We start from the raw sequence: 26,303 nt of genomic DNA, 5'->3' as shown, positions 1-26,303 counted from the left end.
CAAGTGTACATTTTGAGCTTGAATGTTCCTAGATCAGTAGAAAATGCAGTTCACGAACTGTCCTCGAAGCAGGGATCCAAACACGATATGCAAACACGTTCATGGACACGTTCATAGACACATCATCATGCCATGGCAAGTATAGAAGTGTTACAAATGTTGCTAGATGGTGGGAAATGGCAAAGTTTTAAGGTGAAACATTGTAAATGGGACACAAATGTTCCTATATTGGGGTAAGTATGATATTAGTAAATTGTAGGAAAATAGCAGCACTGGTAAAAACCCATGGAGTTCTTTGAAAAAATCTAAATAGACATTATGGTTAAGTTGCACCACTAAAAACCTATACAATTCACTGAAAAAACTTTGATAAAGGGAAATTATGGTTACAAGTAAACCCGAAAAACCTCAGAAATGTGCCAGTTATGATACGTTAAGCAACCATAACTAGCACCACCACCGTGCACTGCTAATACTAACACCCATGACATCAAAGATGGAGTGGCTAGAAGAACTTTCCCCGGGAGGAAATCAGTGAAGAAAGTGATACTACTGGTACACACTGCAGTTTCCAAAGTAAGCCATTTGATGCACATTATTGCACAAGTACCTGACACCATTTTTTTCTTTAACAGTACATACAGTAATAACAACAATTCCCCAAAAACAGTATATCATGTAGAACTTCAAAAACATATGGAACAACAAAGTAACACTGTGGAAAATCATCTAGTGCACTTCGAAGAAAAAATGGATCAATTATTGAACTATTTTCTTGAGTTGAAAGACTTTGTACAAAGGCATATCATGGAGAATATTAAATATCACTGCCCCACCTGCACCTGTACCCATTCTCCCTGTCCCAGTCAGCCATCCCCTCAAATTAACCATCACTAAAAACTTTACGATGAGACCTCAATCGCTTCCTCCCCTAATACCCTACCTCTAGAAAACACCAATTCTTCTGTATATTTCTCGATTTCTGCTTTCCCCCTCTCTTTCGTAATTTGTATATTTTTGTATGTAATTAAAGTTATATGTATACTGCTGCTGTATGTGTTTGCGTTTAAAAAAAAAAAAGCCCAGTTAGGAGTGTGCGGAAAGTGCAACTGTCCGGAATGTCTGTTTTCTCAAAATGGGCGTGTCCTACCCTGTCCACATGTTCACAAAGTTGTGACGCACCTTTAATTAGTTTGGGGACCCTAGCTCTGTCTGGCAGACACCTGTGCGCATGCGCATTCCATCTATGGGGTTCTACGAACAAGGTGTCTGGCCGGAATGTTCACAATTAATCAAAATGGGGGTGTCCTATGGACACTTAACCTGTCTGGTATGTCCGCAATCAAAATGGAGGTGTCCGCGGAACACCGACCCTGTGCGCATGTCCGTAAAGTTGTGAAACACCTTTAATTAGTTTGGGGACCCTAGTCCTGTCCAGCGGACACCTGTGCACATGTGCATCCCACCCTTGTGGTCCTACGAACATTGTGCCTGTCTGGAACTGTCCACTGCACATGTGTTGCACTATTAATTAGTTCGGGGACCCAAACCCTCTCCGTAGAACACCCATATGCATGCATATGATGGATCCCACGCCATAGGTATCCTACAGACAGCCGTCCCATTTGTGAACGTGTCCGTGATGTCATCATGTGACCGCACCCACCCTGAGCGTAGGCCCTTGACATCGGATAGTGTCCGGGATCCGGATACTAAAAAAGCACTTTTTTGAGCAATCCAAGATGTTTTTCTATGCAACTTCACCCTTCTAGATGTCCCAGACTAGTCCCCTACTGGAAGTCCCCACTACTGCCGGCCAGCGTGATTCTTGGGTGTGGAGGCTCTTTACCACCGCTGGAAGGGTTCCCAAGGCACATGCAGACAATGTACGCTGCACTGAGAGTGACATGGTGCTCAGTCATGGCAAACTGGGTCTGTACAGCTGTGGGACCACTTCCATGCAGCGACACCTCAGGTCCTACCACAAGGCGGCAGTTCGGAGGGTCGTCCCCTTTGAACAAAGTAGTAGGCTGAGTTCCTCTACAACATCCTCCATATCTGCTCCTGCCACCACCAGAGACACTCCTGTGGGGCAGCGCATCCCTGAACCAGCCTTGCAGGCCTTATGCAACGCAGTAGACCCTTGCCTTTCGAGGGTCACTGTATTGTGCATATACTGCAATGCTGTGCTCTGCAGGGGGATCCATTTCGGAGTGCTTTTGAGGCTTCGGTCTGGGAGCATGAAAAAGAGGGCCACCTACCCAAGTGAGGCCCACCCAACATCTTCTTCTCTCCACTGGCCCTTTCTTATCATCTTCTTCTCTCCACTTGCCCTTTCTTATCCCTATGGTTGGTTCCCCTCCCATACCCTCCCTTCCCTTCCTCTCCTTATGTGCCATGTCTAAAAAACCCAAAAATACAAAACAACAAAAGCCACAACAAATAAAGGCTCTTTTCATGGCCATCGTTCACAGTTTAAAAATAGAAGTGCCAATAAATTACTGCAGGCCCCCTTGCAACCTGTGAAGTCCGCAAACAGTCTGCAGACTTTTAACATTTTTTGGGGTGGTGCGTGATCAAAAACATTGCACTCTTCTCTGGGAAGAAGTGGTGGCTCTGAAAAGAGCCTTTTTGTAGTGTTTGCTTGTGTTTGGAAAAGTTCAAGTGGCCAACACCTACTGGAAAAATGGTTGCTATACTTGCAAAAAGGGCTGCAATGCATTTCGCGAAAAATCTGATGGCCAGCATCAGTAAGATGGACTCCATCTCTGCGAAAAATGTTTGTGCTATGAAACATTATATTTTCATTGTGGAAAGAGGACATGCCAACACCTCTTAAAAATGCACAAACAACCTTGTTGACATTGCGCCTCACTTTCTCCATTTGCTGACCAAATGAAGAAGAACGCAGTCACATTTGTCTCTGCGCAATACGAGAAAAAATTACTCTAGAGTTTGAAAACATGTCCATGACTTTTCCAAGTCCCTCTTTCATTGCAACCTGCAAGGAGATTCCAGTAACATGTTCTAAACTGTTTCATCCACAATGAATAATAATAATAATGTCTGGATGACGGTGTGCCACCAAAGTGGCACAAAGAGGAACCAAATCCAGCCATTTCATTCTGCGCACTCCATACCAGTGCACATCCACATGATGGAATCCAAGATTTGCAGCCACTCCACAGTGCTCTGCATGCACCTCCAACCAATGTATCCACGAGTCTCCCAAAATCCAGACACTCTGCCTCCTGAAAGACACAGCCATAGCCATCTGCTCTCCTCTCAGCAAACAGACCTTCTGCCAAAGTCTCTCCTTACACATCACACCCAGTAAACCTTAAGGACCAATCCTCTTGCCTGCAGAGTTCCATTTCCATGCCTACCAGCCTCAAAATCCCTGGATGTGGCACGTGGGCTCCGCGGTCTACCACAGTGTCCGCTGACATATCATGCAATTTGTGAGGGTGGGGACAGAAATTGCAACCAGAGTACCACTGAGCCTCTTTGGTTGTGGTTCTGAAAAAAGCCTTTTTTTTTACCTTAACAGATTTTTTCTGCTACACCTACTAAATGCAATCTACATGACTTCACAACAACCGTCTGATTGAATATTGAATATTACTAAGAAAGATTTTATTACCACAATCCGTCAAAGTAATGCCATCACAAAAAAAGAACTTGCACCATTCTCCAAAAGGTTCTCATTTTGAAATGATCACATCCCAACAGCAAACATACAAGAAGATATCCCCTGGTTAAGAAGATGCCTTCCTATATCTTGTTGAGGATTGAAGACACTGCAACACATCCATGCAGCCCTAGGAGGTATTTGGGAAAAGATGCTCTTTGCACATGGAAAGAGGTGCATTACTGCCTTCAGGAACTGCTTCAGGTCACCCTGCAAAGTTATTGCACTTACATACCCCAAAAACACTCCTCCACAATTAACCACCAGGACATCTGGGCTGTTGAAAACAGCCATATTCATACAAAGTGTAAGTAGACCTTGCACATTACTCCCTGGCATATCACACCATACAGCCTCCACTCCCTCCAATCCAGGATTTGCAGAAATGCCACATATCTCCCACCAGCCACACACTATCTCTCCATCTCTTCAGCCACAGCCATCTTCACTACAGACATCAATAAAAACAGGATTATCCTCTCTCCCTATAAATCACACCCTCAACGCCTGATTAGCTGATCCCCCAGTTCCATTTCCATGCCAGCCATGCTGAGAAGCCCCGGATGTGGCACACCCTGTCCGTGTACTACCACGGGGTCCGCGGACCCAGTAACACAGGAGCAGCCCTTCTTCTCGTTCCACTTCACTCTCTGCACCACTCCCTCAGTGGCTACTGGGTACCTAAAGTCGGGGTAAAAATGGCTGTGTATACAAAATATTGCGGCAAAAATGCAGTGGTTTTGCCACCACAATCATGTAAAGGATGCGGGCGACACCCCCCGCAGCCCCTGGACCCATTATACTATTTAAGGGGAGCGGGGGAAACCCCTGCAACCCCTGCTCCCCTTAAATGGTATAAATGGGTACATCTTTACCGGGTCAAACCACAGCATTTTTGCCGCATTTTTTTTTTATCAGCAACATTTTTGCAGTGATTTTATTACCTGATACCGGCTACTGTTAAGAAGTCACACAAGCATCCACCAATCGCATTAAAGAACTCTACATCTAACTCTGTCATCACAGTTCAGCACTTTAGATGTACTGTTCATCACTCTGAGTACAAGTCTCCTGTGATTGCAAAGCACCTACATCAAAACTACTGTGAGAGACCACTAGGGGGAGCGGGCAACATGGCTGCCTGAGCACACTGCTCCCTCTGAACCGTCTGAACATGGTGAAAGTTTAGAGCCTGACCAGCCTGCAAGCCGCCTAGAAAGAGGTTTGAGCAAAGAAGAAGCAGTCAGCAACCTGCACAAGCAGTCCCGAGAGAAATTGGACTTCGGGAGACCAAAAATGGAGCAAGGGAAGGGAGAGCCCACCGGCCGACAGAGCCAGTGTGTAGACCCTGCAAGGCCCTTCTGCGTGGGCTCGAGTGGCGTGGGGAGCGAAAGGGGGGGTGTCCGGCTGTAGCGGAGTCAGGGACACTGACGCCACTAAACCCCCCCAAAGAGTGACAGGAGCAGAAGACCCAGCCCGTGAAGGAGCCAGACGAAAGGGAGGCACACCATGGAATCAGGAAACGGATCGGCCCAGCAGGACTGGTGTCCAGGGCCCCCTCTCTGTAGGCTGCAGCCATAGATCCAGAAGAGCAAGGGGCAGTGCCGAGCCTGCAGACCACAGCTTTCTCCACCCTCTGGCCCTGACACTGGACTGGGTGAACGGCGAGCTCTCCTGCAGTGCCCTGCAGCCGAGTAGGCTGTATTGCCACAGACTGCAGTTAAGGAGAGGGAGGTGGGGCCAATACCAGGAAGTAGCACTACCAGCAGGAGTCACTCCCTGCCCCACACAGGGGCCAACACTGCTCCCCGAGGGGGAGCGCCACCAGGCCCCCATCCCACCATCTCTCCCCATTTACTTTGGCACTCAGGGTCGAGGCAGTCCCAATCCCAGATGGGCCCACGACTTGGGCTGCACGGGGGCTCCCGTGGGCTCAAGAACATTACAGGCAGAGTGCGCCCTCTCCTCTGAGTTGTCCCTCCATGGCGGACATTTGGAAAAACACTCAAGCATCCTCCCACTGGCAAATGAGGAAGCGGGCCAGCACTCTGAGGGGGGTGATCCCAGTCCCCTGCAACATTCACACACCCTTGAGCCAAAGTCAAATGACGAGCTGGATCACACAGCCCTCCTACCCCATGTGGGGTACCACTCACAAGATCTCTCACAGAGCCAAGGACAGGTTAACAGTTGTGAGGCAACCAGGTTTCCAGAAGAATGCCCAGGGTGATGTCCCCCTTTGGGGGCCCACTCCACTTCTTGCCCACCCTCTCCGGCAAGGTCTGGATCCCCGGGAGGCCCAGAATCTGCATTGACCCATCGCAGAGAGTGACCAAGCAACGACATAAGGGAAGCTCAGCACATCCCCCACCTATTCAGAGTGGTCCCCACTGGTGGCACATCAGACCTGCATCGCACCACAAGCAAATCCAAATAATAGCAGCGCTATAGGGAGGACAGATATAACTGTAGCCCGGACGCCGCAGGACACGGATCACGCTGAGCAGAGGAGGGGCAGTGGGAGCGTGCAGAACATGCAACGGGCAATAAACCCCAACACAGCACAGAAATTGCACGAATTTCATAGAGTACACACAACGATGGCGACTTCCCAATCTCAAGAAGTTCCCACTATACCCGGAGGTGACCAAGAAACGTCGACCAAAGCAGACATTTGCTTACTCCTCGAGGAGATTCGTTCATTTAGAAATAGGATGACCACAGCGGTCTCTGCACTCCAGGACAATGTGAATAGGATCGAAGATAAAGTGGAGGCCCTGTAGAATTATCAACAATCCGTAGACATTATGGAATTAAAGACCGAAGGCTGACTCCTGGATTTGCAGCAAAGGAAGGAAGACCTAGAGACAAAAATTGACGACTTGGAAAACAGGGAGAGGAGGGCAAATATTAGAATCCAAGGCCTCAAAGAATCCCGCAACGAGACACCAGCAACCCTTGAAAGAAGGATCAAGGAATTGATAGCCACCCTCCTTCCCGCACCCGTGGTTCCGGACCTGGAATTCAAAAGGGTGCCGGGGTGGGGGGCCCCCGGGTGGCCCACGGTCACTCCTAGCGAAATGCCACCACTATAGGCATAAGGAAGAGATTGTCAAACATGCCAGGGTAAAAGAATACATAGACTTAGAGGACTCCAGGGTTAACATATATCAGGACAAGTCAGCCAAAACACTTGCACGGAGAAGAGCCTGTCGTCCTCTGACATCCTGGCTAAGAGAGCGTGACACCAGATACAGATGGCGCTACCCTTTCACCCTCACGTTCACCTTTGCTGACAAGGAATATAGGGTGGTCTCAGGGAGGAGGCGGCTAATATTCTGAGAGGACTTCAAAACAAGGAGAGCCTGGTAGAAGGTGAGGAGATGCCATTCTCATTGTAGCGGCTATGAAGCCATCTGGGCCCAGGCCACAAAGAGGTCACTCAAAGGGCAAAAGAAAGTTTACCAGACTGAACACTCCCTGAGAGGAGTATCATGTTGAAGTGGGGGTTCAAGACCTGGGGGTCGGGGTGCAATGACTCAGCTTGAGAGTCCTCAAATAGCCCAATAAGTCAGAAAGACGCCCTCATCGTCACAGCAGGGATACCCCACCAGCCTGTGGCCCCCCACGACCCCACTTAATATTTTAAGCCGGGCTGGGCTTACAAGAAAGTTGGCATTCTGCATTATCATAAGTTTCTAGTAGCAGAAGCATATCTTGTACAAGAGGTTCCCGGGGATCCACCTGTTGTGTGGCCCTATGTTAACACCTAGGGCATCTCTGTCGTTTGAAGAATGCTTTCTCTTTTTTGATTTTATTTGTTTCTACTCTTTCTTTCTTCAGCCTGTTTTCGGCAGGGGGGACAGAGAGGGGTTCAAAGGGGTCCCTTCCACAGGCCGGGAAAAACCAGGGGGCTCTGAAATCACAGACAACCTTATTACACACAATTGTAGAGTGGAAGTTGGAAGGTCAAAAGTCCGCCCGCACAATCCACGTGGCAAGCGGGCAAAGCACACAAACAAGCAAACACAGAAAATACACCACCTCAACCCACTGACCCGCCATGGAGACGAGTTCTTGCTTCCAACAAATGACCACAATGGTCGGGTGACACTGTTCGCATTGGGACCCTGAATGTAAAGGGTCTCAACTCGCCACATAAGAGGTCCATGCTGGTTAGAGCATTTCAGCAAACCAAACTAGACATCCTCTTCCTGCTGGAAATGAAATATAAGCACAACAAAGAGTTAACCCTAAAAGGGAGACATATAGGGGGGCACTGTGGGCCTCAGGGGGCGAAAAGAAATGGGGTGTCAGCATCCTGTATCATTCCACGCTTCAGCTCCAAATATTGCAGACACATAAAGATCCAGGGCAGAGGTTTCTTATAGTACAGGGTTCGGTTAGGTCCAAGACCGTAACCTAATGCACTGTATATGCCCCCAACTCTCAGCATTTAGCCTTCTGTAGAGACCTCTTTGGGCTTCTTGATAGGGAAAGGACAGGCTCCCTAATCTGCAGGGGGGACTTTAACCTGGTAATGAATCCAGACCAGGACTGGATATCCTACAGAGAAGGGGCTACCCCCCCTCGGACAGGTTTTCCTTTCGAAACTTGCTCGCAGATCACCTGCTAGTCGAAGCGTGGAGAATCAAACACCCGCTAAATAAAACATACACATTCTACTCGCCCCCACATCAGACTCACTCTCGCATAGACTACTTATTCATGGAAGGGGACCTAGAACACCTATTAAGGAAAGCCACGATAGAAGTGGTGGGGTGGATCTAGACGTGGGCCCGAGCAAACTGGTAGACAAACGATGGACGTGCAATGACACGCTTTTCAAAGACAGACTCTTTAGGGAATCACTAGACAAAGAATTAAGAGACTTCTTCGAGACAATTGATACAGGGGAAATCCCTCGCAACACAGTATGGGAGGCGGCAAAAGCTACGATGCGGGGCCTGATAATAGCCCAGGGAGCCTCAGTCAAAAGTATGAAACTCCTTCGAGAAACCCAAATTAAACAGGCTATTAAAGAAAAGGAGGCAGCTCTAGAAAGGGATAAGGGCGACACCACCGAACCTAGAGCCGAAATTAGAAACCTCAGACAGGAATTAAAAGAGATCTGGCAGGAAAAAGCCGTGACCCACCTCATGTTAAACAGAGGTACTTTGAGAAAGGGGACAAAGCGCATAACATGCTCGCAGCCAGACTCAGAAAGCAAAGGGCTGAGAGGGCGGTCACCAAAATCAACTCCCCCGGAGGGGACACCCTGATAGACCCCGCTGACATCACAGCCCGCTTTGCCCAATATTACACTCAGCTGTACACCTCAGAGGGCAATTCCTCTCAGGAGAGTGCCACAGAGTTTGTGGCCTGAGTCACGTTTGCCCCAATCCAAACCTCTGAAAGGGACAAACTGGATGCCCCTATAACTCCAGAGGAGGTTGACCATGCCATCTCATGCCTAAGGGCAGGATCAGCACCGGGACCAGATGGGTATACACAGGCATACTACAAGAGGCTGAGAGGAGTCCTTGCCCCATTCCTAGCTCACTTGTTTAATAACATCATGGCACAGGAGTAGCCCCACCGTCGTTCACATAAGCGAGATCATCATCATACCAAAAGAAGGGAAAGACAAGCAGGCATGTGACTCGTATAGGCCAATCTTGCTACTGAACGTAAATGCCAAGATTTATTCAAACATCCTACCAAGTAGACTGAGCAAAGTCCTTCCCCAGCTCGTCCACAGTGACTATGCAGGCTACGTTAAAGAAAGACAGGACGCTGACAATGTCTGCAAGACATTAGACCTGATGGCCTCAATTGTCGACCACAGCGCGGATCTCACACTGATCTCGGTTGACACCGAAAAGGCCTTTGATCAGGTGGAGTGGTACTTCATGAGCCATGTTCTGCAAAAAGTGGGCCTGGGTCCCGAATGGACAAGGGGTACACAGGCCCTATACCACAACGCCAGAGTAGTAGTTAATGGGATGACATTGTCACAATTTACATTAACGAGGGGATCAAGGCAGGGATGCCCCCTCTCACCATTGGTCTACATCCTGATCATGGATCCCCTGACCCAAAGCATCAGGAATTACATTAGAATAAAGGGTCTCATGAAACATGGTGAGGAATATAAACTGGCCTTGCTTGCGGATGACGTTATGGTCTACCTCACCCACCCGCACGATCAATACCAGCTTTACTGGACAGGATATAGGAATATGGAACTCACTCTGTGTTCAGTATAAACCACAACAAGACAGTTACCCTACCTTTAACAGATGGTCCCGCGATCAGTGACCAACCCGGCAAATTGGGGCCTTAAAGTTGCACACAACAGCCTTTGCTACCTCGGGATAACAATAACTAGGCAACTTCAGGACCTATTTCAGGCTAACTATAATCTGCTCTGGGCCACGATACAGTATTACCTGGTTAATTGGGGAAAACTGAAACACTCATGGGTGGGCAGGTTTACCGCCATAAAAATGAATATCCTGCCATGGTTTCTCTTCCTTTTCCAATCGCTCCCAGTTGAACTCCCGAAGTCCTTCCTCACCATTGCCAAAAGTGCCATGGTGTCTTTTCTTTGGGAGGGGAAAAAACCCTGAATCGCTTATAACACTTTGGTACTTCCGAAGGAGAAGGGGGGGGGGTCTAGCATTCCCAGATCTTCATGAGTACCATAGGGCATCACAGCTGCAAATCCTGTTCAACCACATACGAGAATCTAAAAACAAAAAGTGGGTCCACCTGGAAAATGGACTGATCACCCTGGTAACATTAGGAGAATGCCTGTGGGCCCCCCTCAAATCCATCCCACAAAAAGCTTGAGAGCACCCTGTCTCAAAGACATTCTGGCACATGTGGAATGCAAAGAATCCCGAGATGGTCAGGATCACATCTTGGACCTCCCTCCTTAGCTGCATCCGGGCCCCCCCATAAGAGACGCCTTCATGGACCCGAACGCTTCGAGCCACAATATGAACTAGGCCTAATTAGGGCAGGCCAAATGTGGAGGGACAGGGTCTTCCTGACTAAGGAGGAACTGAAAACTGTGCTGCAGGGCATGTGCATCAAGCCGCTCCCATTCATACAGCTGAAAGGAGTCCTTATGGACCCGAAATGGAAAGGGCAGTTGCAACATCCTCTCACTCCTTTTGAAACCTTATTGAACATGCATATGGGCACAAAGGGTCTCATCTCAAAAATATACAGAACCCTCATAGATAGGGGTCACTTACCGCCTCCGCGGTCAAAGGCAAAATGGGAGGAGGCCTTTGGGTGGCAAGATAACCACAAGGTTGGGCAGCAATATACAAAGCAGTTTGGAAATCATCCATCGCAGTACAATACAAAATGCACAACTGCAGGATCCTGACACAATGGCACCTCATCCCCCATCACTTAGCCAAAATGTTTGCCGGCATTTCCCACTACTGCTGGAGAGGATGCTCCCAAAAAGTACCTACTGGCACCAGTGGTGGAAATGCCCTCAAATACAAATATACTGGAAAGAGATCCGGGGATGGATCCAACAGATAGAGTGCATCCACAGAGAACTCTCCCCCTCTTAATCCTATTCGGCCTCGAACGGATAGAGGAGTGATAGCACGTTCTCCCACACATGCCCAGAAATCTCCTAGCAGCCCTGGTCTGCGTAACCATAAGTGGAAAGCAAGCACTCTCCCCACGAAAACAGAATAGTTGGGCAAGGCCAAAGAGATTTACGAGATGGAGAGTCTTACGGCCTTGCTCATGGAATCACACAAACACATCGATGCACAATGGCTCCCCTTCCTGAACTTCTTTAGAGAAGCAACCACTAACCCCTGAATCTTTTGCTCCCACTGGAATCCATTAAGTGCAGAACAGTGTCTGTTAGTGGGTGGCGGGCGGTCTCTGCATCCATGCTCGCCTGGCCACGCTCAGTCCTGACCTTTTCCAAACTCTACCATTTCTACACCATTTTCTCCTTGTGAGTAGCATAGCAACACTCAGGGCCTGCTCAGTAGAAATAAACAGTGTAAGCCTTCTCCTGAGACAATTCAGCCTCATTTACTGGACTGAAATGACCCAAGGGAGAGGGGAACGGGGACCTGGGGAGGGGAGAGGGAAGGGGTTTGATTGTTGTTGAAAAATATATAGGCCGATTCATGGAATGAATGTGCGCTGAAAAAACGGCGCACGCGTGCGAAAACGTGCGATTCGCAGTGAAATAGCGAAAATCGCAGTGCAAGTGTGATTATCGCACAGAAAACAGCGCACATCTATTCATGGAAGTCCGTGCATGCGCAAAATGTGGTGTGTGTTGTGAAAAAGTGCACGGCGCACGCTGCCGCACAGGTCATCGAACACTGTGCGATAAGGCCACAGCGAATTCGCACATAGCGCGGCCCACATAACAAAAGTAGGCGTAACACGGGGCGTTACACGCAGAATGGGGAACAACTCATGAAAATGTGGGCGTCACGGGGGAAGTACAGGAGGCAAGTGCGCGGAACGCCCACACGCTCGCCTACAACACGTATTCATGGAATCGAATAGGGAAAAACAGCGCACGGCCAAAGACGCACACAGGCCCATACATGTCCGCCACATGAAAGCAGGCGGTAGCGTCCCTGCGCAGGAAAAAAATGTGCACCAAAGTTCTACACGCGCGAGAAGTTCCACACGCGATCGGGCCTGGGGGAGCGTGTGCGTGTATTTCAGGGGTGCGCGCAAAGTTTTACACGCGAATGGCCTGGGTGCGTGTATTTCAGGGTGCGCGAGAAGTTCCACACGTGATCGTGCCTGGGGGAGCGTGTGTGTATTTCAGAGGTGCTCGAGAAGTCCCACACGCAATCGGGCCTGGGGGAGCGTGTGCGTGTATTTCAGGGCTGCGCGCGAAGTTTTACACGCAAATGGCCTGGGTGCGTGTTTTTCAGGGGTGCACGAGAAGTTCCACACGCGATCGGGCCTGGGGGAGCGTGTGCGTGTATTTCAGAGGTGCGCAAGAAGTTTCACACGCGATCAGGCCTGGGGGAGCCTGTGCGTGTATTTCAGAGGTGCGCGAGAAGTTTCACACGCAATTGGCCTGAACGCGTGTATTTCAGGGGTGCGCGAGAAGTTTCACACGCGATCGGGCCTGGGGGAGCGTGTGCGTGTATTTCAGAGGTGCGCGAAAAGTTCCACACGCGATTGGCCTGGGCGCGTGTATTTCAGGGGTGCGCGAGAAGTTCCACACGCGATTGGCCTGGGCGCGTGTATTTCAGAGGTGCGCGAGAAGTTCCACACGCGATCGGGCCTGGGGGAGCGTGTGCGTGTATTTCAGGGGTGCGCGAGAAGTTTCACACGGGATCGGGCCTGGGGGAGCGTGTGCGTGTATTTCAGAGGTGCGCGAGAAATTTCACACGCGATTGGCCTGGGCGCGTGTATTTCAGGGGTGCGCGAGAAGTTCCACACGCGATTGGCCTGTGTACGTGATTCCATTGGACCAAAGGCCCTGACAGCGCAGGCGCGTCTGTGACGTGACAGGCGCGGGCGTTTCCCTGTACCCGGGGGAAGACCAGAAACTGCACGTCCGAGTGTCAGCCTGCGTAATTGGAGGATAGGGCCTCAGTGCGTATACGCGGAAGTGACGTTCGACGTGTGGTGCGGTTTAAAAGGTACGTGTAGTATGTCATTTCCTTGTACGTGCTTCTCGTGGAGAGCGAGTGGGTGAAATCTGTACTTCTTGTCGGTTCACACGCGATTTACTTCACAGCGTTTCTAGTTCGTACTCCCTGTTACCTCTGTCAGTATTTTTCTGATTTTCTCTTCGACCTGTTTCCTCAAACAGCGTTGACTTCTCCTTTTGTCCTGTCTCCTCAGACAGTGTACAAATCTTCTTTTGGCGGGGGTGTTGCCAACGCGCACACGCGCATATTTTTCACGCTCTTTTCACAGGCAGACGGTGAGTCGCGCACGTATCTACCAACTGTGCTAGCCCCGTGTGTAGCGTATCCCTTCAGAGGTCATTGTAGGCTGAGTGTGAGACGCATACGTTCATTTTTGTGTTTCTGGGTGCCACAGCGTAGTGCGGGTTCCTTTTCCCACGCACGTGGTCTACGAGGGGTCGCGTGCACGTCATTTTCTGTTTTAGGGGTGCCTGTGCGTTGCGTGACCCGTCATCTTTCCCCAGGAGTTCCATACAGCCTTGCTAGAGCACTTGGGTACAAATTCGATCTAGTACCCTACCCCTTTGACCCCCAATTGCCCAGGACAATTGTCTACTGCAACTCCCACATGCACTCCATCAGTGCCATGGCTGGGAGGCGAGCAAGTGGTAAGGGTGGCAAAGGTGGCCGAGCCTCAAGAGGTGGGTGTGGTGGGTGCGGTAGGGGACGTGGCCAGGATTTGCAGACTACCCCTAGCCCCCCACGTGTGGAGGACCAGTCAGGGAGACACATCCCCCCCCATGGGTGAGGGAAATGTGGCTGACACCATCCCTGCTCAGCCCTTGTTGGACCGGCCCGTTGTGGCACCTGACCTAGCACAGGGTGACTCCCAGGCTGACTTCCAGGTCGCCAAGTCTAGGCCACGGGTGGTGGCGCAAGCCAGTGGCACCAGGCCACGTGGTACAGGGGCAGCCATGTCATCTGCTGCCCCGAGTAGGCGGGGTGGGGAGGCTGCAGGGGCAGCTGCAGCTCCGTCCACCCCAGCTCTGACTCTCCCAGCCAGGACAGTGTTGGTCCCGGTACATCAGACTGAGGTTCCCCCTGCCATCATCACACTTCAGCTAATGCCTGCAGAAAGTCATGTGGTCAGTGTGCCATCGCACACTACTACTACACAATCCACCGGTGCTCCTGCCTCTAGTGTCCAGAGCGGCGTAGGGCACTCCGGATCTCCACCACCCACAAAAAGAAAGAGGAAGAGTGCTCCTCCAGTACAGGCTGATGACCCTGACACGGCTACACAGTCCGGCATGCCAAGGAAGCCTAGCTTCATTGATGCCGAACTGGATGCACTTGTGCAGTATGTGTCCGAACATGACGACGAAATGTTGGTCACTTCAGGGTGTAGGATCACACCTGCTCGACGTCAGGCACACTGGCAGTCCATCGCGGACAGCATAAGTGCCCTTGGGTTTGTGAGGCGCACAGCTGTTGAGTGCTACAGCGCTGGAACGACCTTAAGCGTAGGGCAAAGAAAAAGCTGGCCTCAAGTCATGCCGCAACTCTGGTGACTGGAGGTGGGTCTCCACAAGAGGACATTGAACTCACTCTACATGAGCATGTTGCTGGGGCATGTCACAGAGGAGCAGATCCGAGGTGTGGGAGAACTGCCAGATTACGAGGCATTGTCCGGTGAGTGCACATGCATGTGTGTGTGATCCATGTGTATGTTGTTTGTGGGAGGGGTTCTGGTTGAGTGCCAGGTCAGGGTGTGTGTGCCTGAGTGTTTTGGGCCACCCATGTGCTTCATCCAATGCATTCCGCGCCCCGGGATTTGGGTATTACAGTATCCCTTCTGCCCACAGTAGGCATTTTGCACTACATCGCGCCAGTTGCCCTTGAAGTGGCATCTTGCAACAACATTGTTCCGTATTTAGCTGTGTTCATTCAGGATGATTGTAGAAATTCACCCGGTTCCACTGCGCATCACTCTGCCCTATTGTCACATATATGACATGCCTATGGTACATGCCATCTGTGTGATGGCAAGTGTCATGTATGTGTATTGGACATGCCACTCCCAGGCCAATGTGTGATGGCACTGCTAGCCAGCATGCAGCTAATGTGTTGCTCTTCCATCTTGGTGTCATCAGTGTCTGACATTTTCCACCCCTTCCAACTCATGGACAGTGCATGCATGGGAGGGTTATAGTCATGTGGGACATGTGTAAATCAAGTACTGGTACTTTAGCTTGTCTGGCCTAATAGTGTGCCATGGTGCTAATGCCTGTTTCCATTTTTTGTCTTTCATGTTTTTGCAGAGGATGACGCACTTGATGCTGTTGAGGGAGAGGAGATGGGGCAGGCCCAGGAGGGATCTGAAGCACGGCCAGGCACCAGTGGGGGACGTGGTTTGGTGGTGGGGGAGAACCCTCTCTTGCTGCAGGCCATACTGTCCAGGGGTGTCCCTGGCTGCACCTCCCCAGAACTCTTTTCAGGTGTTGATTCGGATGAGACCTATGTGGATTCGCAGGTATGTGTTCATGGAAGGGATACTGTTCTGTTCGACCAACCTGCACCAGGGGTAGACCCCACTATGGGGATATCAGTGTTGGTAGGTGCGCCTGTGGTGGTTACGGATGCAGGGCCACACTCCGCAACATCTGATCCTGTTCCTGGGACAGCAGATCAGAGGGGAAATGCAGTCCTGCAGCCTCAGGCAGTGTCGACACAGCAAGGCGCAGTTCGCCTTGCCCCAGACAGATGTGGTGCCCGCCAACGCGGTGGCGGTCCGCCACCGGGCACTACCGCATGGGAGCAATCCATATACGGTATGGCCAACCAACAGGCAGCATCATCAGAAATGATTGCTCAAGCCATGGAGAGGGTGGCCACTTCCATTGTCCCCCCAGAAAGGCAGATGGAGCTACTACAGCAGGCAACAGACTCCATTTGCCAATCAGTCAGGAAGGACATGTTGGCGTCCAACAGGGACAGACAGGTGGCCCTGGACAATCTGAGGGAATCAATTTCTCTAGATGCCCAGGGACAGAGGGAAGCCCTGAGGGGAGAGGTCCGGCACCTCAGGCAGACTCTTGTAGACCTTGAGGCTTCCACTGTCACCAGGACGGAACAGCTGCTGGAGCGCGTCACCCGTACGCTCTCAGCAGAGATGCAGGCAACTCGGGCGGAGGCCCGGCCAACTCGGGCGGACGTCCGGGGAACACGTCGGGTGTTGCATGGGGATCTCCGCACCATATCCCTCCAGAACGAGGCTTTCCACACCCGCATGCTTGCTGCCGGGGAGGACCAAACTAGGGCTTTGCGTGGGCTGCCTCCCATAGCACCACCACCTCCTGTGGCAGCAGCAGTAGAGGTTGAGGAGAGCGAATCCAGCAGTGAATCTCCCACAATTTAGTAGCCGTGCAGGCCATGAGCCCATGGAGGTGTTTTTTTTTCCCAACATTCACACAGGTGGCTGTTGGTGGGCACCCTGTCCTCGGACCTCCTGGGTGGCCTCCCCCACCCCCCCTGGCCCACACATGGCCATTTTTGATTTTTGATTTTTTGTTGCAGTGTGTTGCCTTGTGTGGCTCCCGTGGGCATCCACTGTATTCCGGCTGGGCACATGCAGGCTTGTCCTGAGTTTGGGTTAGATTCTTGGGTTCGTGAGACACACACCCCTCCTGCTTCCCGTTTCCATGGGCTTGCAAAGGCTGTGCCCAAGTGACAGTGACTTACACAGTGAAGTTGGACTCCCACGACATGTGTGGGCAGTCTGTAGTCAATGCTGTGTATACATTCCTAGTGCATATTGTTGTTGTATTGTGCACTGCATGGTGTAATGATGTGTGCTTGTGCATCCATGTCTCCCTCCTAATTTGCAGATTCATTCCTCATGTCTTCACAAGGCCGTCCACTTTGGAGATAGAGCTAATGTTGTGAGCAGTGGACTTCCAGATGTGCGTGGCAACAACACTGTGCAGTTTGAGGTGGTGGATGTGCTGGCATTCTCATGTTGTAAGACTACGTATCCTTTACCTTAGTACTGTCATGTTTATGCTATGTCGATTGTATTGTGGTAAGTATTTGGTCATGTGTGTTGTTATTTCTACATTTATGTGGGCATATTGTGTGTGGCCAGTTTCCATTAGGGACACTGTACTTTGTGACACGTGTCATGTTTGGGGGATGACTTTGTTTGCTCTCACATGGCATGTCATGCCATGGTGTGTTGGGTGGCGGTGCTGGGGAGGCGTTGGGTGACATGGCACTGTTGTCATGTTGTATCTTGCAAGGGGGTAATGATTTTAGCAGCATAGAAGTGTGTCTTTTGAACACAGCATTGGTGGTGTTTGTGTAGGTAGGGAAGCACACAATGGAACACTTCCAGATGTACAATCTCAGGCTGGTATGGTTGTGACAGTTGACTGTCCATTGACACATCATAATTGTCAGTTACAATCATCATTGATTGTCAGCTGGTATGTGCCAGGGCTGTATGCACTCCACAGGGGTGTGATTTTATGTGAAGTAATTAGCCACGAGCTGCGTACGGGCTGCCTCACCCCGTGCCCTTTCCCCTCCCATGCGCAGCGGGCATGCATGTGGTTGGGGATGTGGGGCACCACCATGTCCACGGCCAGGCCCCGGCGTGTTGCAACGTTGTGCAGGACACATGCTGCCACTATGATCCTGCACACTACTGGGGGAGCGTATAACAGCTGCCCGCCAGAACGGTCAAGGGAGCGGAAGCGTGACTTGAGCACTCCGAATGTGCGCTCCACGATGCCACGGGTTGCAATGTGGGCGGTGTTGTATCTTACCTGGGGTGGCGTGGTGGGGTTCCAAATTGGCGTCATCATGTGGGTGCTGAGAGGGTAGGCACTGTCCCCTGGGGAGGTGGTGATGGGTATCATTAGTGGGGTTGCGACATTACTCAGTATCTGACATGCATGCATACGCAGTGGCATTTATACTCACCGAGCAGCCATGTATCGCCATGCCGCCCAGCTTCTATGTCCCGGTTTAGGGTAGACATTCTGTAGATGAAACTGTCGTGGGTGGAGCCTGGATAGTTGGCGTATACTGAGGTGATGATTCCCTTGGCATCACATACTACCTTGACGTTGATGGAATGCCAGTGCTTGCGGTTTCGATAGATGTGCTCAGTTGCCCTGGGGGGACGTAGAGCCACATGGGTGCAATCAATGGCACCTAGCACTTTGGGGAATTGTGCCACCCTGTAGAAATCCTGGGCGACAGCCTGCCTTTCTGCAGGTGTTCTGGGCAGGTATATGTGCCTGCGGACTGATGGGCGTGCAGTGATGATGGCCAAGACCTGGTGTAGGCAGCGTGACTGCGTGGCCTGTGACACCCCCCCACTATGGCACTTGTCCGCTGAAATTATCCAGTGGCCAAGAAGTGCAGTACATTAAGGACCTTCTCCAGGGGGCTGAGTGCTTGGGAGCACAGGGTGGTTTATGTGAGGTCATCCTCCCACTCACTGACCAGGTCGAGTATTATGTGAGGTGGAAACCTGTACCTCCCATACACATGGTCATCAGGCATCCCAAAAAGGCTGGTTCTGGGTGTAAAAATTCTGGCCCTGACTATCCTCCTCCTCTTCCTGTGGTATCCCACGGCCACTGCTGCTAGGAACGGTATGTTCATCCTGCGTCTGAGCTTGTTTGTTGTTTGCGTGCACTTTTATGCTGTGCGGGTGGACGTACGCCTACTTCCTGCTGGCGTACGTGTTTCCGGATTGGCCACGTTCGATTCCATGAATACGTGTTGTAGGCGAGCGTGTAAAACTTCCCGCGCATCCCTGGAATACACGTACCCAGCCCAATCGCGTGTGAAACTTCCCGCGCACCCCTGAAATACACGCATCCAGCCCGTTCGCGTGTGAGACTTCTCGCGCACCCCTGAAATACACGCACACGCTCCCCCAGGCCAGATCGCGTGTGGAACTTCACGCGCACCCCCGAAATACACGCGCCCAGCACGATCGCGTGTAGAACTTCTCGCGCACCCCTGGAATACACACGCCCGGGCCAATCACGTGTGGAACTTCTCGCGCACCCCTGAAATACACGCACACGCTCCCCCCGGCCCGATCGCATGTGAGACTTCTCACGCACCCCTGAAATATGCGCTCACGCACCCCCAGGCCAGATCGCGTGTGGAACTTCACGCGCACCCCCGAAATACACACGGCCAGCACGATCGCGTGTAGAACTTCTCGCACACCCCTGAAATACACGCACCCAGGCCATTCGCGTGTGGAACTTCTCGCGCACCCCTGAAATACACGCACCCAGGCCAATCGCGTGTAAAACTTCTCGCGCACCCCTAAAATACATGCACACGCTCACCCAGGCCCGATCGCATGTGAGACTTCTCGCGCACCCTTGAAATACACGCACACGCTCCCCCAGGCCAGATCGCGTGTGAAACTTCTCACGCACGCGTGTTCCCGAAACCCGTAATACGCGTTCCCCGCTTTGCGTTTGCTGTTTGCCTGTCCGGTAAACTGGTACAGGGTTGGCGCAGCCCTTTGCGATGGTTTTGCGATCTTGATCGCTTTTCCTTGCGCAAGGGCGTTCTTGGGGGCGTAACTGGTGCTGCTGCAGGGTCGCTGTGCCACTCTGCGCCACGTCTGCTTTTGGAGGCGAGAATCCATGAATACGCTGTGCGCGGAAATTGATTTTATCGCACGCGGCTGGCGCAGACATTCGCACGGGCACGCTGTGCGCCAGCCGCGTGCGACACTTTTGTGCGAATTTCCATGAATTACCCTGAAAATCTGTAACTTGTTGATCAGGTGCAGAGGTGAAATCACCAAAGAATATTGTTTGGTTATTGTTCAATTCATGTTGGTCACAATAAAAATGTATCCCTACATATTATCCCCACCAAAAATATTTATTGCCGTACATATGTTCGTCTGTCTCGCTATGGGCGATATTTTTGGGGGGGATAATTTGTAGGAGCGGGGTTTGCAGGGGTGTTGCCCGCATATTTACAAATAATGCGAGGGTTGCGGGGGTGATCCCCGCAGGGTCCATGGCTCAATATTGCCACAAAAATATGGTGATATTTTTGTATTGCGATATTTTTGCGGGGATATTAACACATGGAACCAACAAAAATGTATTTTAAGAAAAAACTACTGTAAAACTCTCCAAGATTTCTGCTTCCAGATTCATCCACATTTACATACATCAACACAAACTGCAGGTATGAATATTGTGTGTACAGTACATTTGCAACTCTTTCATAAATGCATTTGAACAGGGTACATGCCACTTACCCTGCATAACATGCAAAAAAAGCATACTGTCATTTCTCCCATCTCCTATCATCAAGTGTCTCTTGCAAAGCTTTGTACTTAAGTTTTCATTTTCACATATCACTCATCGTAATGTGCAAACTGTTATTCTCTTCTTTCCTTCTGTCATTTTCACAACCATTTTCCCCCTTAACACACCTGTTATGAAATTCCTAGAATGCACACAAAACAGGAAACCAGCTTGTATCTTACCAAAACATTGCAAGCACATACATTGCATGCATTTGAACAGAGTCCATGCCACTTACCTTCAATAATCTACTAAATAATCATACAGTCATTGGTCCCATCTCCTAACATTAAGTGGCACTTACTTACAAAGATGTGTGCTTATAAACTGTTCTTTTAATGCCCACTTGCATAATTGTTTTAAACTTCATATTTCCATTTCATCACTACTCACACTGATGTATTTACACATGAAAAAAACAACAAAACCATATTGATTGTACAATCATTTTGAAAGCAAGTTGAAGTGGCAGGTCCTATGTAAAATGCCCAGAATACACAGAGAGAAGGGAAACTGCATGTATGTTGACAAACCATGGCAAGTACATAGTTTGCACAATTAACAGAACGTACCATTGTTGTAAAACCAAACAAATACATGTGTACATTCAGAACAGTGCCATTTGAAATGTGGATAAAAAAATCAAAGAACTGAAAGGATTCCTCCACTCATGTAACAAGTATCTATGTGCAGAAAAATGTATGGAATTCCACACAAAGAAACATTCTCCTTTCCAATCTGTACATCTTTCCAAGCATTTTTCTCACCCAACTACAACTTCCACTAATCAATTTCAACACTAAATAGTGCAACAGCAACACATACACTTTTACAAGTGCACCTCATAGGACAAACTTACAAATACACCACTAACCCCCTTAGCAATGATGATGATACTCAAAAGTCCCCATTCATATACAAAGCTGTGCAATTTAACACATACAGTATGTTTTCCTGCCCAGAAATCCTTCTGCAAATGTAACTAATATGTACTTCAAGTGAAATTACTGTGCCATTAACACACATATGTACTAACTTCCTTCTTTCGGAATTGCAGTGAAGACCACACTCCTCAAAACCAGTGGGGTATCAAGTACAAAACAGAACTCAGAAGAAACTAACTCTTTGCATCCAACAAAGTAAGTGCAATACTGTTGTAGTGTTCTGCCTGTTACTCAGACGAGTGTTCTTGTATTGTAAGACACACAATTGTATCAACCCAACAGCATCTGATTCACTATTACTGATTGTACCTCAGCAGGTGCACACTTTGTTGTCTTCTGAACACCAGTGTAGTAACACACAGATACGAGTACAGCCTTCCCAACCTGAAGTAACAGCCCATTCTACAATCACACACCTCTACATGTATGCCTACCCTCATACTCAGACACTCATGCACAGTACACACATACATTGCACAACCTCCCAACCCACGCATTCTTTTTTTCTCAGACACCAAAGAATGCCTACCAAAAAGCAACTCTGTAGAAAGCAATGCAAAAATAGAGCAGATCAAACTAAAAGCATACAAAATAGACATCCACCCCTAGCAGAATTTGTACACAAAGTTCAAACAAAACAGCTAATACAGTCACTAAGCCAAACTGAAGCAGCTTGCAGGAACGAAACTCTGACTCCTCTTTCAAAATTTAAAACTAAAAAGAAATGTATTAAGAAGACTGCAACTACCACTAGTGCTAACATTGCATCAATCAATTGTGATGTAGCCACAAGTAATCATACCAAGAAAATTATTTTACAAAATATGTTCTACTACAGAGTCCTTCAGAACCTTATAAAAACAGGGGACAAATCACGCTCAACCCTTAAAACCTACCGCAGAAAACTAATCCTGGAAGCTCTCATCGACAGTACAATCCTTCTCAAAAGGAAAATATTTATATTAGTTTTAAACAGAATGAAACCACTAACAAAACAAATTACTAAACTACAACAAGGACTTTGCAACAGATGGAATATCAATAAAGATAGCTTTGCAAACATCTGTCTAGGTGAGTGGAGTCACACCACCAGCACAGAGCCAGATTTCAATGAAGACGCATACAAACAAAAGCAAAAAAAACAATTGCCATACATAGCAGTGGACAAGGGTATGAAAAGGTTAACAATACCATTATGGAACAAGAAACGCTGCTCACAAAAATATCCCCAGCAAACTTAGCATCAACTCTCCTTTCCACTGAACCAATACGTCCCGTCTACAAATGGCCGTGCAGATCAATGTGTAACGTGTCCAAAAAATCTTTCACATCTTTACGCCAGTTCCTTAATCAGTATCTGACAGGCAAAGACAAATAAAAAATTGTAATATTACAAAGTATAGACTCTTGTCCAGTCCGCAAATAAACAGGATTACGTGGACATTCATTAGCCTACATTTCTGGACCTACTTGCAAAAGTACCTTTCACCATATCAAAATGTTAGCTACACACCATTCAACTGTACGAAATCTCATTCATAAACTGTACTATGCAAAAAATCCTGCTTTAACACTGGACCATTTAAATAACATTCTTCTACATGGTACAGTCAAAGAACTACTCAAAGAAATATAGCACATCCAAAGCAAATATTTTGAAAGTGAAACCCCACTTACAAAATCCAGTATCTTTAGAACAGAGTAGCAACAGACTTGCAGATGTCAACCCAGTAGAACACTCATACAAGAAAGAAATACTAAGTTTAAAAGCAAATCTGCTGAAGTACCAAACCATGTGTGTGTGTTGCCATAGAAGTTTTTATAAAAAGAACACCAAAACTGTAGACATAATGTACAAAATAAATCAAAGTCAATGAGGAACCCCACTGGTTCCAATTAGCTCTCTATATTATAGCAGAAAACAAATACGAAATTACTAACCCCTCAATACTTTGCAGATACTGCACTGCAAAACTTGATAACAACCAAATACCTTCATAGGCTAGAACTAATATTCCCACTGCCAAAACCACTCCAATAACTTAACTTGTATGAGAGCATTATAATCTAAACATTGCACCCATTTCAAGCAATAATACACCTTCAACCAAAAACAACAAAACTGCCTCCCTCTGAATTACTGAAAGGCATTTGTGGCAAAGTAGTTTGTTTGCCATTAGATCTAAAAAAATATTAGACACTCTGGGAGTGCAACGGCTAATAGATCAATCTTTGATTATCCTAGTGAATGGCATACCTACAAAAGACAAAAACATTTGGCAGCAACTAGTGGACTTACCTAAAATTAGAGAAGCCCTGCAATATCTAAAAGACAACAATGAATACTACAAAGAAATAAACATTGAAGAAAACTTGAGGGAAACCAACAAAACAATTCAAGACTCGTCAGGGACTGGCCAATTTCAACTTCTAGATCCTACTACAACCTCGAATATTTCAGACCACTATACAATTCACCCACTGCACTCTAAAGATACCATAGATGATGCACTTGAAACATACCAAATGCTGCAAGCCAAAGGATCTCCAATAGCATATGGGAAAAAAGTGTAAAAGCACAAGCCTTTACTCTACTTTTTCCTACTGGAAAAGGTGGACGGTACGATGAAAGACCCACACAAATAACAGCATCAGAATACCGCTCTTTAGAAATGTATTCTGAAGACACCAGATTCAGACAAAACATTGAATACATATTCCACCTTCTCTTTGAAAGTGAACTAGCAACTGTTACGGAGTTGCACAAACATTAAAAATAGGTTCCAATTTTCAAAATATGTCTGCTACTCGGTTACTTCAAAAGATGGAAGAAAAAGATGAGGTTTTACAGTCAAGTATTACAAATCTTTTAGCAAACATGTGTGGTACGAAAGAATACTGGTTCCAACGTCATGCAGATGTACGCTGTATGATACGCAACCTTGGCCCGCCCACATGTTTTGTGACGTTAAGTTGTGCAGAGTGCGCATGGGAAGACTTGCATGATTTCCTATGCATAGCAAATGAAAACAAAGCAATATAGACATAAAAACACCAGGAGAACTCTGCTCTCTTGATCCTGTAACTGTATCAAGGTATTTCAATATAGCTTTATTGCCATACTGCACTTCACTTGTAATAAAACAGTTCCTCCCCTCGGAGAAGTGCAACACTTCTTTTGGAGAAATGAATATCAAGCCAGAGGAGCACCACACATCCACATGCTTTTGCAGATTAAAGATGCTCCTAAATTTGGTCAGGACAGTGATGCCACTGTTTTGCAGTTCATCCACAAATATGTCACTTACAAAATCCCTTCACAAACTACACATAGCAACCTACATGCACACATTTTGCAATTTCAAAGACACAAGTGTGGCAAGTAGTGTCAGTAAAAAACTAAAAACAAAGGGAAATACTACACCAAATGCCGCTTTGGTTTCTCTAGACCAGTTTCAGCAACAGGGCAAGTGAACAGATTCATGTCTTTGGTTAGACACAGTGTCAAAGGCAAATCACCTAAGAACACATACTGCATAAAAAGAACAGAAGGATTGAAGTACATCAATAATCAATGTCAAAGGCAAATCACCTAAGAACTCATACTGCATAAAAAGAACAGAAGGATCGAAGTGCATTAATAATTACAATACGAACATTGCCCTTCTATGAAATGCAAACACAGATGTGAAGTACATTTGCTTCCAATTCCACTGCAGTTGCACGATTTGTCACAGCCTACTTAACCAAAGCAGAGAAAACAGAGCTCAAAGACCTCTGGGATGACATATCATCTGGCAAAACACTGTCACAGAAATTGTACAGCTCTGGCATAAAAATGCTCTCCCAGAGAATGTGGCTGCTATGAAGCCGCAGACCGTTTAACTGGCACTGCCTTGTATGGGAAATCTGCAAACAAAGTATGGCTAAGCCTTGGTCCTGCTAAATCTAGAAAAAGAGTTCTCAAATCATACCAAGACATAGAAACAATAGCCAAAAACGATCCCAACAACTGGGGCATTTTGAAAATCAACTTAATGGACATATACTACCCAAATAGGAGTACTGCTTTGGTAACCATGTATCTACACCACATATCCCAACCCTTCACATACAAAAATAATATTAAACCATGGGAAACAAATTAAATACATAGTCAAAGGTTGTGAGGGCAGCCTGGTTAAACTTACCAAACACAGCCTCATTGACCATATGAAACTATCATTAAAAACTCCTCAACATAAAGAACTGTATTACATGGCCCTACCACAAATTTTTAAACCATGGAGAAAAGAAGAAGATTTATTAGATACTTGTGCCTCCTATGCAGATGCTTTCCAAGCAAATGAAAGGACTATAACAGATATACATTTTACGCAGTACAAAACCATGTTAAACAATCAACACCAACGATAAGAACAATTCCAGGCATAACTAAATATAGACACTCCTGACAGCAGTCAACCTTCTCTAACAGGAAGCCAAGAACCTCTTGGAGAAACACTCATAGCAAATGAAGCAGGATTAGCCATGACTGAAGTTGAAAACACCATGTGCCAGTATGAAGAATCTACAGAACACTTTGCTATATCAAATCACAATAAAACAATGAATAGCATAGCATTTTCCTAAAAGTAGCTAAACA

General features: G+C 48.0%; 1 long non-coding RNA gene across 3 annotated transcripts in view; it reads right to left on the bottom strand.

The window, feature by feature from the left end:
* Positions 1-26,303, bottom strand: part of LOC138481140 (uncharacterized) — a 535,683-nt gene that overhangs the window by 330,544 nt on the left and 178,836 nt on the right. The window lies entirely within an intron of this gene.

Source organism: Ambystoma mexicanum, chromosome 5p (genome assembly GCF_040938575.1).
Source record: "Ambystoma mexicanum isolate Mex_15411 chromosome 5p, UKY_AmexF1_1, whole genome shotgun sequence".
In the NCBI taxonomy this organism is placed as follows: Eukaryota; Metazoa; Chordata; class Amphibia; order Caudata; family Ambystomatidae; genus Ambystoma; species Ambystoma mexicanum.
This window is presented reverse-complemented; position numbering and strand designations above follow the sequence as displayed.